A 10,838-nucleotide genomic window follows, 5' to 3' on the forward strand; every position below is an offset into this window, starting at 1 on the left:
TAAAAAAAGAAAATAATAAAATAAAGCTAATAACAACAACAACAAAGTAAGATTCATATACAATAGTAACAAAATGGAATACTTTTAGAAAAGATGTTAATTATGTTTGAGTTTGATGTTTTATTGTATCAATTTTCACTTTAAAAAAGAAAATGTCATGTAGATTCCTTCATGATATGTAACTCATCTGCATTAGCAATTAATTCTAACAGAAGCTGGACAAATATCACATTCTGTGTTTCATCCTAGGGGGATTTCTTCCCCTAAGATGATAGGTGAGATATCATTTAAAAAAAAAAAACAACTAGATGAGAGAGAATTAAATGCATAAGCTTCAAAAAATAGATTAAAATAGGAAAAATTTGGGCTTCCCAGTTGGCTCAGTGGTTAAGAATCTGCCTGCCAAAGCAGGAGCTGTAGGAGATGTGGGTTTGATCTCTGGATTGGGATGATCCCTTGGAAGAGGAAATGGCAAGCCACTCCAATATTCTTGCCTGGGAAATCCCATGAACAGAGGAGCCTGGTGGGCTACAGTGCATAGGGTCACGAAGAGTCAGACACAACTGAAGAGACTGAGCATGCCTGCAGAGCAACAATTTTTGATCCTTAGAAGACAGGAAACTACAAGATAAGACAGATATATGACACTTCAAAAATCTTCAGGCATTGAGACTTCCCTAGTGATCTACCTCCTAATGTAGGGGATGTGGGTTCCATCCCTGGTCTTGGAACTAAGATACATCACGCCATGTGGCAACTAAGCCTGTGCACCATCACTCCTGAGCCCACCGCCTCTAGAGCCTCCTGTTGCAACAAGCAAAGTTTGTGCACCACAGGGTGAAGCCCACATGCCACAACTAGCAACAAAGAGTCCAGCACTGCAGCAAAGACCCAGTGCAGGCAAAATAAAAATTGTATAGCTGAGCACCAAAGAATTGATGCCTTCAAACTCTGGTGCTGGAGAAGACTCTTGAGAGTCCCCTGGACAGCAGGGAGATCAAACCAGTGAGTCCTAAGGAAAATCAACACTGAATATTCATTGGAAGCTCTGATGCTGAAGCTGAAGCTCCAATACTTTGGTCATCTGATGGAGTCAACTGGTTGGAAAAGACCCTGATTCTGGGAAAGATTGAGGGCAAAAGGAGAAGAGGGTGGCAGAGGATGAGATGGTCAGATAGCATCACTGACTCAATGGACATGAGCAAATTCCAGGAGATGGTGAAGGACAGGGAAGCCTGGAGTGCTGCAGTCCATGGGGTCACAAAGAGTTGGATACGACTGAGTGACTGAACAACAACATATATATTCAGGCACCCTACAGGACTATAAAGCAATAGTCCTCCACAGCTGGGGGAGACAGAAGTGGCTATGTCAGTCCTTATTAACTGGTATATTATTTAGACTCAAATACTATGAACTTAATCCAGGACCAGCACTTTCTTTAAGAATTCAAAAATTGTTCAACTGTGTAAGAAATGTCAATGTACTCATTTGTTTAATGGGAGCTATTATAAAACATTATGAAATATTAAAATGATGAGAAATGAATAAAGAGCCATCAGCATAATACTCAGCATATGAGACCCTTGTAGTCACCTATCCTATTTTAAAATTTTCTTCGTGAACAAAGGCACCTGGCTAATTACACTCCTCAGAAGGAAGCAGTGATCAGATTGAAAGAATACAATAGAAAGGGGGAATGAATATTTTTTCATGGCAACTGAAAATTTCAGAGATGTGTTATGAGCTTAAACTCCAGTTAGAAATCATTATCACATAGAAAAGATATGAAGGAAATATTGATGATATCCACGTTCATTGGCCATGGACACATGATAAAATAGATAGAAATTAAAATGAAATAAATGATAAAATAAATCAGATACACAAATCAGTACCAATTATAAAAATGGTAAGATAATTTTTTTGAATGACAAAGCCTACAATTTTAGAAAATTTAAAATATATATCAAACACTTACAAGTAATAATCCACAACGAATATAAACCTGGAGGATTATTCAGGCAAAGAAATACAGAAATGAGTACAAGCAGCATTCCCGTCTTGTGAAAAGTACCAAATTCCCACACATCACAGTCCTCATTCTAGGTGTTTTATTGCAATAAATAACACAGATGTATATGGAGTCCCCACATCATGCATTGGCAAATCTTGATGCTTTTCCTTCCTCAAGAGAACCACTAAATGAATTACATATACATTATTCTTCAACAATTTTTACTATAAGCAGGGTTATTGTTTTGTGGACAATTGCATCGTACTGCATTTTGGAGTTTTATATAGTTAGGACCACATAGTATATGTCATTTACAATTGGTGTTCTTGTGTAATTTATCTTCTCTTTGTTGTTGATATTTTTAATCCCTCTTCATTAATTTTAATTACCAGAGAGTATCCCACTATATTGTTGTGTGTGTGCTCAGTCATGCAGTCGTGGCCAACTCTTTGAAAATCCCATGGACTGTAGCCCATCAGGCTCCTGTGTCCATGGGGATTCTCAAAGCAAGAATACTGGAGTGGGTTGCCATTTCTTCCTCCAGGGGATCTTCCCAACCAGTGATCAAAACCAAGTCTCCCACATTGCAGGCAGATTTTAAGACTATATTATTACATCATGCTTTATTTCTCTGTTTCCTAACTCATAGGTGTTATGGTTAATACATTTGTCTTACGTATGTTTGTGAACACATGCACAATATAAAACAATGCAAGGGGGAACACTATCACATTCAAGATGATTTTGACTCTCAGGAGGAGGGAATAAGATCTGAAGGGGATACAAAACAGATGCCTTTTGCATGTGTATTATTTTCTTACATTATATTTAAGACCTGAAGTTGGGAACAGAATGTCACCATTTTAAAGTTTCAAAGGAGTTTAAGGATTGTTATATTTTTTAAAAGGTATTATACTATCTTTGCTGTCCATGTATTAAATTCTTGGAAATTTTATAGATACAGGTTTTCTAGGAGGACAGCCAGCTAAAGCTCCATGTGTCTCTACTTATCCCTTGTGTCTTTGCAGCCCAAGTACAGCAATAAAGGAAACAAACTCCTGTGCAGTGGTATTTGAAGAACCAGAAAGGGAAATAAAGGAAAAACTGACCAAATCTCTTTCCCACAACCACCACGGTATTCAAGCAAATGTCAGAAAGTTTTATGAGGCATCAGGTTTGAGAAAGGGCATATTTCTGCTTAGGAGCATAAAGAGTAGATAAAGACTTCTTCCATTTTTAGAGGAAATAGAAGACCAGCAGATTGAGAACTGGGTGAGCACTGGTACAAACTTGTCAACAAAAAGACAGGTTGTCTGGAATCTCATAGGACACTTCATTCTGACCGTTACATGCTTGAACTCTGCTCATCGTGTCCCTTAGATAAATTTTTAGTAAAACACCTTTTCCTGTTACCAAAAAAGAAAAAAAAAATCTCCAAATCATTAACTGAGGGACTTTACCTGACTGGCATCAGTGTGTAACGATGCTTGACATGACATGATGCTTGGATATTGGAGACAGACGATCCATCCTCAGGAAGGGCAGACAGAGCATGTGAGACCTTGGACTCCTGGTCAAGAAGGATCACCTCTGAAAGCCGGTTCAGGTGTGCCTTTTCTAGGAAGGCAAGTGCTGTTTCATATCACAGGCTGACGGCTAACCATAGCTATACCCCTGGGGATCAATAACCAAATTCCTCATTAGACAAATATTTTTGGTGCCATTCTGATCCCTGGGCTGTACAAATCCTTAAAGACCACAGCAGTACAAGAGAGAATTTCATGATGGATAATCCTTGACCTTCTTAGGCCAAGTGTATGCTATGTATTCTATCCACCCATTCATATACACCTGCATTTCACATATAAACATTCTTTTTCTAATTAATTCCAGGCTTTCTTCCTATTGTTTGCTGGGGGGGAACACAGAATTTTGTTTTATTTATTTATTTTTTCATGGAAAGGCATTATATTTTAAATATAGCAATGTGTACCTGTCAATCCCAAACTCCCAATCTATTCCTTATTAATGTTACATACAAAGGCATCTCTATTTAATTTATAAAATCAGAAAGCCTGATTCCAGTTTTAAGTGTAGAAACCTATATTACATATTGGCCAAATAATATATTTATAAACAATTAAGATATCAGAAATCAAATTGCCAACATTCAGAGGATCATAGAGAAAGCAAGGGAATTTCAGAAAAACATCTACTCTGTTTCACTATAGCCTTTGACTGTGTGTATCATAACAAACTGTGAAAAGCTCTTAAAGAGATGGGAATACCAGACCATCTTATCTGTATCCTAAGAAACCTGTATGCAGGTCAAGAAGCAACAGTTAGAACCCTGTATGGAACAACTGATTGGTTCAATATTGAGAAAGGAGTAAGACAGGGCTGTCTGCTGTCACCCTGTTTTTTTAACCTATACACTGAGCACATCATAAGAAATGCCAGGTTGGATGAGTTACAAGCTGGAATCAAGATATGCAGATGATACCACTCTAATGGCAGAAAGTGAAGAGGAACTAAACAGCCTCTTGATGAAAGTGAAGGAGGGTGAAAAAGCTGGTTTAAAGCTAAATATTAAAAATCTAAGATCGTGGCATCCAGCTGCATTACTTCATGGCAAATAGAAGAGGAAAAGGTGGAAGTAGTGACAGATTTCCCCTGCCTGGGCTCTAAAATCACTGTGGATGATGGCTGCAGCCATGAAATCAGAGGACGATTGTTTTTTGGCAAGAAAGCTATGACAAATCTAGGCAGGGTGTTGAAAAGCAAAGACATTACTCTGTTGACAAAGGTCGGTATAATCAAGGCTATGATCTTCCCAGTGGCCACGTACGGTTGTGACAGCTGGATGGTAAAGAAGGCAGAGCGCCAAAGAATTGATGCCTTCAAACTGTGGTGCTGGAGAAGACTCCTGAAAGTCTCTTGGACACCAAGAAGATAAAACTAGTCAGTCTTAAGAAAAATCAACTCTGAATACTCATTAGAAGAACTGATGTTGGAGATGAAGCTCCCATATTTTGGTCATCTGATGCGAACAGCCTACTCATTGGAAAAGTCCCTGATGCTGGGAAAGATTGAGGGCAAAAGGAGAAGAGGGCATCAGAGGATGAGATGGCTGGATGGCATCGCTGATGAAATGGACATGAACTTGGGCAAACTTTGGGAGACGGTGAGGGACAGGGAGGCCTGGTGTGCTGCAGTCCATGGGGTCAAAAAGAGCCAGACATGACTGGGTGACTTAACAACAACAACAAGATGTTGTAACATTCAAACAATTAGAGATATTTCATCTTTAGATACATTGATGTTTTCTTAATTTTTGTTGTCTGTATTTTACCCAGCAAAATCTGATCTATTCTCAGTGATGCATTGTGACTGTGATCAGTATATACAGATTTCATAATCTCTTTTTAGACTTTAATAACCAATCTTTCCAATTTTCACACAAGAGAGTCAATGTATTTTCCTTTAGTTGAATTGTAGTTCTTCATTTTCAATTGTATTGTGATAAAAAACAAATTACTGAAAGGCATTAGTGTGCAGTTTTGTCTATTAGTTCACATGAGATTTCACCCATTACTTGAGTTGTGAATGGTGCTCCATTCAATATTCACTTAAAAACATTTTTCTTTAGAAACTTCCGTATTTTCCTTTGTTCATTAATTTATCTTCATTCTAACTCTTTCTATATGAATTTACTTCTTAATTTTAATTTTATATTTTAAAAGTTTTATTGGAGTATAGTCAATTTACAAAGTTGTGTCAGTTTCAGGCATACAGCTGCTGCTGCTAAGTTGCTTTAGTTGTGTCCGACTCTGTGCGACCCCATAGACGGCAGCCCACCAGGCTGCTCTGTACAGCAAAGTGATTCAATTATATCAGAGCATTGAATTCAGAAGGTTGGGTATGGCACTCAAAAATGTGCCCTTCTAGGGCTTTCCTGGTGGCCTGGTGGTAAAGAATACGCCTGCCAGTGCAGGAGACACAGGTTTGATCCCTGATCCAGGAAGATTCCACATGCTGTGGAACAACTAAGCCCATGCGCTACAGCTACTGAGCCTGTGGTATACAGCTTGGAAGCCACAACAACTGAACCCAAGTGCTGCAGCTACTGAAGCTTGTGCACCATAGAGCCTGTGCTCTGCAGCAACAGAAGCCACTGCAATGAGAAGCCTGAGCATCACAACTAGAGAGTAGTCCCTGTTCACTGCAATCAGAGAAAAGCCGACACACATCAGCAAAGACCCAGCACAGCCAAAAATAAACAAACAATTTTTTTTTTAAAATGTGCCCGTCTAAAAATATTTCTAAATATTGAGGTTGCTACTGTAATGGTCACACATGAGGACCACTCTTCAAAAGCATTGACCACTATGGAGCATGGATAATTAACTCATCCATTGGTTTTTACATACCCAGTACACTTCCTGAGCAGATGGTGACCCAGATCATCATAGCTCTGCTGGCAGTTCAAATCCATGAGTGAATTAAGCCTCTTCATTGTCAATGGATCCTTAAAAATCTGCTCTTCTAACTTTATTTTCATTTCTATGTCCTACCATTTGAGTTCTTATCACAAAATCTGTGTTCTAAATTTTCTGATTAACAGTAAAATTACTAGAAATCATAATACTGAAATGGGCTTCCCTGGTAGCTCAGCTGGTAAAGAATCCATCTGCAATGCAGGCGACTTGGTTTGATTCCTAGGTCAGGAAGATACACTGGTGAAGGGATAGGCTACCCACTCAGCATTCTTGGGTTTCCCTTGTGGCTCAGCTGGTAAAGAATTCATCTGCAGTGCAGGAAACCTGGGTTTGATCCCTGGATTCGATCCCTGGGTTGGGAAGATCCCCTGGAGAAGGGAAAGGCTACCCACTCCAGTATTCTAGCCTGGAGAATTCCAGGGACTATCCATGGGGTCACAAAGAATCAGACACGACTGAGTGACTTTCAATTCACTTTCACTTTCATAATACTGAAATAATCATTATTATATTCTACCACCATCACTAATAACAGTTATCACTATTGTTAGGCAGCTATCTCAGCATCTACTTATGTTAGCTAAATTCATTCTTTCCAAACACCTATATGTTGGGTGCTTTTCTCATGCCCCACTTTACCATAATTTCACTTAAGTATAAGGTAAGTTTAAGTTATACATACATGGATTCATGGTGCTTTTGTAAGAGGTGGTGAAGGGATTTGAATTCAGGCTTCCAAACTTTAGAGTTGACCTCATGCCACCATGTAATATGACCTCAGAGTAGAAAAGGATTATGTGACTTGAAGAGTCGATCAGATTCCATCACTTACCTTTTGAAGACTTCCAATTGAATAAAGTGTCAAATAGTTTTTCTGATTTTCAAGATCTCATTCCTGACCACAAAGATGTTGAGTTATTGACCTGAAAGCAACCAACAGGATTCACACTCAGGACCTGAGGTCAAGATTAGAATATGTTACCTGCAACTCCAAGCTCTTATGACTATGGTCATAATATATGTGAGATAAACCACATGACTTTGTTAATGAGACTATCTTTCCCCCCAATTACTTGAAGATAAAAATATTTTTCTCATGATGTGAAAAAGTAGCACATTTTTTTTTCTTTTCAAAACACAGCAATTGGAGAAGGAGCAACATGCATAGGGTTTTGGGGGGAAACTGAAGGAAAAAAAGCAATAATTTGTTAGTTTCTAATTTCTTAAAATGAAAAAAACTCAATCTGCCAACACAAACATCCAGAAAGGCTGAGATTTTTTTTTTCTTTTCCATTATTGTTTTTTAAGGGATATTGAATATAGTTCCCTGTGCTACACAGTAGGGCCTTGTTTATTCATTCTATTTAATATATACACTAGTTTGCATCTGCTGATTCAAAATTCCCAATCCATTTAGAAAGATGGTAACAATAACCCTGTATACGAGACAGCAAAAGAGACACTGATGTATAGAACAGTCTTTTGGACTCTGTGGGAGAGGGAGAGGGTGGGATGATTTGGGAGAATGGCATTGAAACATGTATAATATCATATATGAAACAAGTCGCCAGTCCAGGTTTGATGCACGATACTGGATGCTTGGGGCTGGTGCACTGGGACGACCCAGAAGGATGGTATGGGGAGGGAGGAGGGAGGAGGGTTCAGGATGGGGAACACGTGTATACCTGTGGCGGATTCATGTTGATATATGGCAAAAACAATACAATATTGTAAAGTTAAAAATAAAATAAAATTAAAAAAAAATAAAAGAAAAAACAAACAAACAAAATTCCCAATCCATCCCTCCTCATCCGGCATCACCAGGATTCAGATTTCATCTTGCCAGCCCTCTCTTGACATCTCACCACCTTGCACTGATAGAAGTCAGTTGTCATGTTGTCAGAAGCCCATTTGATAAGAAACTAAGGGAGTCCTCTGGCCCACAAAGGACTCAATCTTACCAATAGCCATGTAAGTGAGCTGGCATTCAGATACTCTTCCAGTCAAGATTTGACAAGACTATATAGCCCAGGCCCACATTTTGAATGTAGACTCTCTGACACGCCTAGAAGTATTTAAGCAAAGTAACAGAATGCATCACAATAAACAGTGTGCAATATAACAACATACACCAACTGAGCAGAAAAAGTAGAGCTAAATTTTATTTGTTATTTTTTTATTTTTTTCCAACCACAATTTTATTTTATTTTTAAACTTTACAAAATTGTATTAGTTTTGCCAAATATCAAAATGAATCCGCTACAGGTATACATGTGTTCCCCATCCTGAACCCTCCTCCCACTCCCTCCCAATACCATCCCTCTGGGTCGTCCCAGTGCACCAGCCCCAAGCATCCAGTATCATGCATTGAACCTGGACTGGCAACTCGTTTCATACATGATATTTTACATGTTTCAATGCCATTCTCCCAAATCTCCCCACCCTCTCCCTCTCCCACAGAGTCCAAAAGACTGTTCTATACATCAGTGTCTCTTTTGCTGTCTCATATACAGGGTTATTGTTACCATCTTTCTAAATTCCATATATATGCGTTAGTATACTGTATTGGTGTTTTTCTTTCTGGCTTACTTCACTCTGTATAATCGGCTCCAGTTTCATCCACCTCATTAGAACTGATTCAAATGTATTCTTTTTAATGGCTGAGTAGTACTCCATTGTGTATATGTACCACTGCTTTCTTATCCATTTATCTGCTGATGGACATCTAGGTTGCTTCCATGTCCTGGCTATTATAAACAGTGCTCTGATGAACATTGGGGTACACGTGTCTCTTTCCCTTCTGGTTTCCTTGGTGTGTATGCCCAGCAGTGGGATTGCTGGATCATAAGGCAGTTCTATTTCCAGTTTTTTAAGGAATCTCCACACTGTTCTCCATAGTGGCTGTACTAGTTTGCATTCCCACCAACAGTGTAAGAGGGTTCCCTTTTCTCCACACCCTCTCCAGCATTTATTACTTGTAGACTTTTGGATAGCAGCCATTCTGACTGGTGTGAGATGGTACCTCATAGTGGTTTTGATTTGCATTTCTCTGATAATGAGTGATATTGAGCATCTTTTCATGTGTTTGTTAGCCATCTGTATGTCTTCTTTGGAGAAATGTCTGTTTAGTTCTTTGGCCCATTTTTTGATTGGGCCATTTATTTTTCTGGAATTGAGCTGTAGGAGTTGCTTGTATATTTTTGAGATTAGTTGTTTGTCATTTGCTTCATTTGCTATTATTCTCTCCCATTCTGAAGGCTGTCTTTTCACCTTGCTAATAGTTTCCTTTGATGTGCAGAAGCTTTTAAGGTTAATTAGGTCCCATTTGTTTATTTTTGTTTTTATTTCCAGTATTCTGGGAGGTGGGTCATAGAGGATCCTGCTGTGATGTATGTCAGAGAGTGTTTTGCCTATGTTCTCCTCTAGGAGTTTTATAGTTTCTGGTCTTACGTTTAGATCTTTAATCCATTTTGAGTTTATTTTTGTGTATGGTGTTAGCAAGTGTTCTAGTTTCATTCTTTTACAAGTGGTTGACCAGATTTCCCAGCACCACTTGTTAAAGAGATTGTCTTTAATCCATTGTATATCCTTGCCTCCTTTGTCAAAGAGAAGGTGTCCATATGTGCGTGGATTTATCTCTGGGCTTTCTATTTTGTTCCATTGATCTATATTTCTGTCTTTGTGCCAGTACCATACTGTCTTGATAACTGTGGCTTTGTAGTAGAGCCTGAAGTCAGGTAGGTTGATTCCTCCAGTTCCATTCTTCTTTCTCAAGATCGCTTTGGCTATTCGAGGTTTTTTGTATTTCCATACAAATTGTGAAATTATTTGTTCTAGCTCTGTGAAGAATACTGTTGGTAGCTTGATAGGGATTGCATTGAATCTATAAATTGCTTTGGGTAGTATACTCATTTTCACTATATTGATTCTTCCAATCCATGAACATGGTATATTTCTCCATCTATCAGTGTCCTCTTTGATTTCTTTCACCAGTGTTTTATAGTTTTCTATATATAGGTCTTTAGTTTCTTTAGGTAGATATATTCCTAAGTATTTTATTCTTTCCGTTGCAATGGTGAATGGAATTGTTTCCTTAATTTCTCTTTCTGTTTTCTCATTAGTGTATAGGAATGCAAGGGATTTCTGCGTGTTGATTTTATATCCTGCAACTTTACTATAGTCACTGATTAGTTCTAGTAATTTTCTGGTGGAGTCTTTAGGGTTTTCTATGTAGAGGATCATGTCATCTGCAAATAATGAGAGTTTTACTTCTTCTTTTCCAATTTGGATTCCTTTTATTTCTTTTTCTGCTCTGATTGCTG

The sequence above is a fragment of the Bubalus bubalis genome, chromosome 9 (genome assembly GCF_019923935.1).
Source record: "Bubalus bubalis isolate 160015118507 breed Murrah chromosome 9, NDDB_SH_1, whole genome shotgun sequence".
Classification (NCBI taxonomy): Eukaryota; Metazoa; Chordata; class Mammalia; order Artiodactyla; family Bovidae; genus Bubalus; species Bubalus bubalis.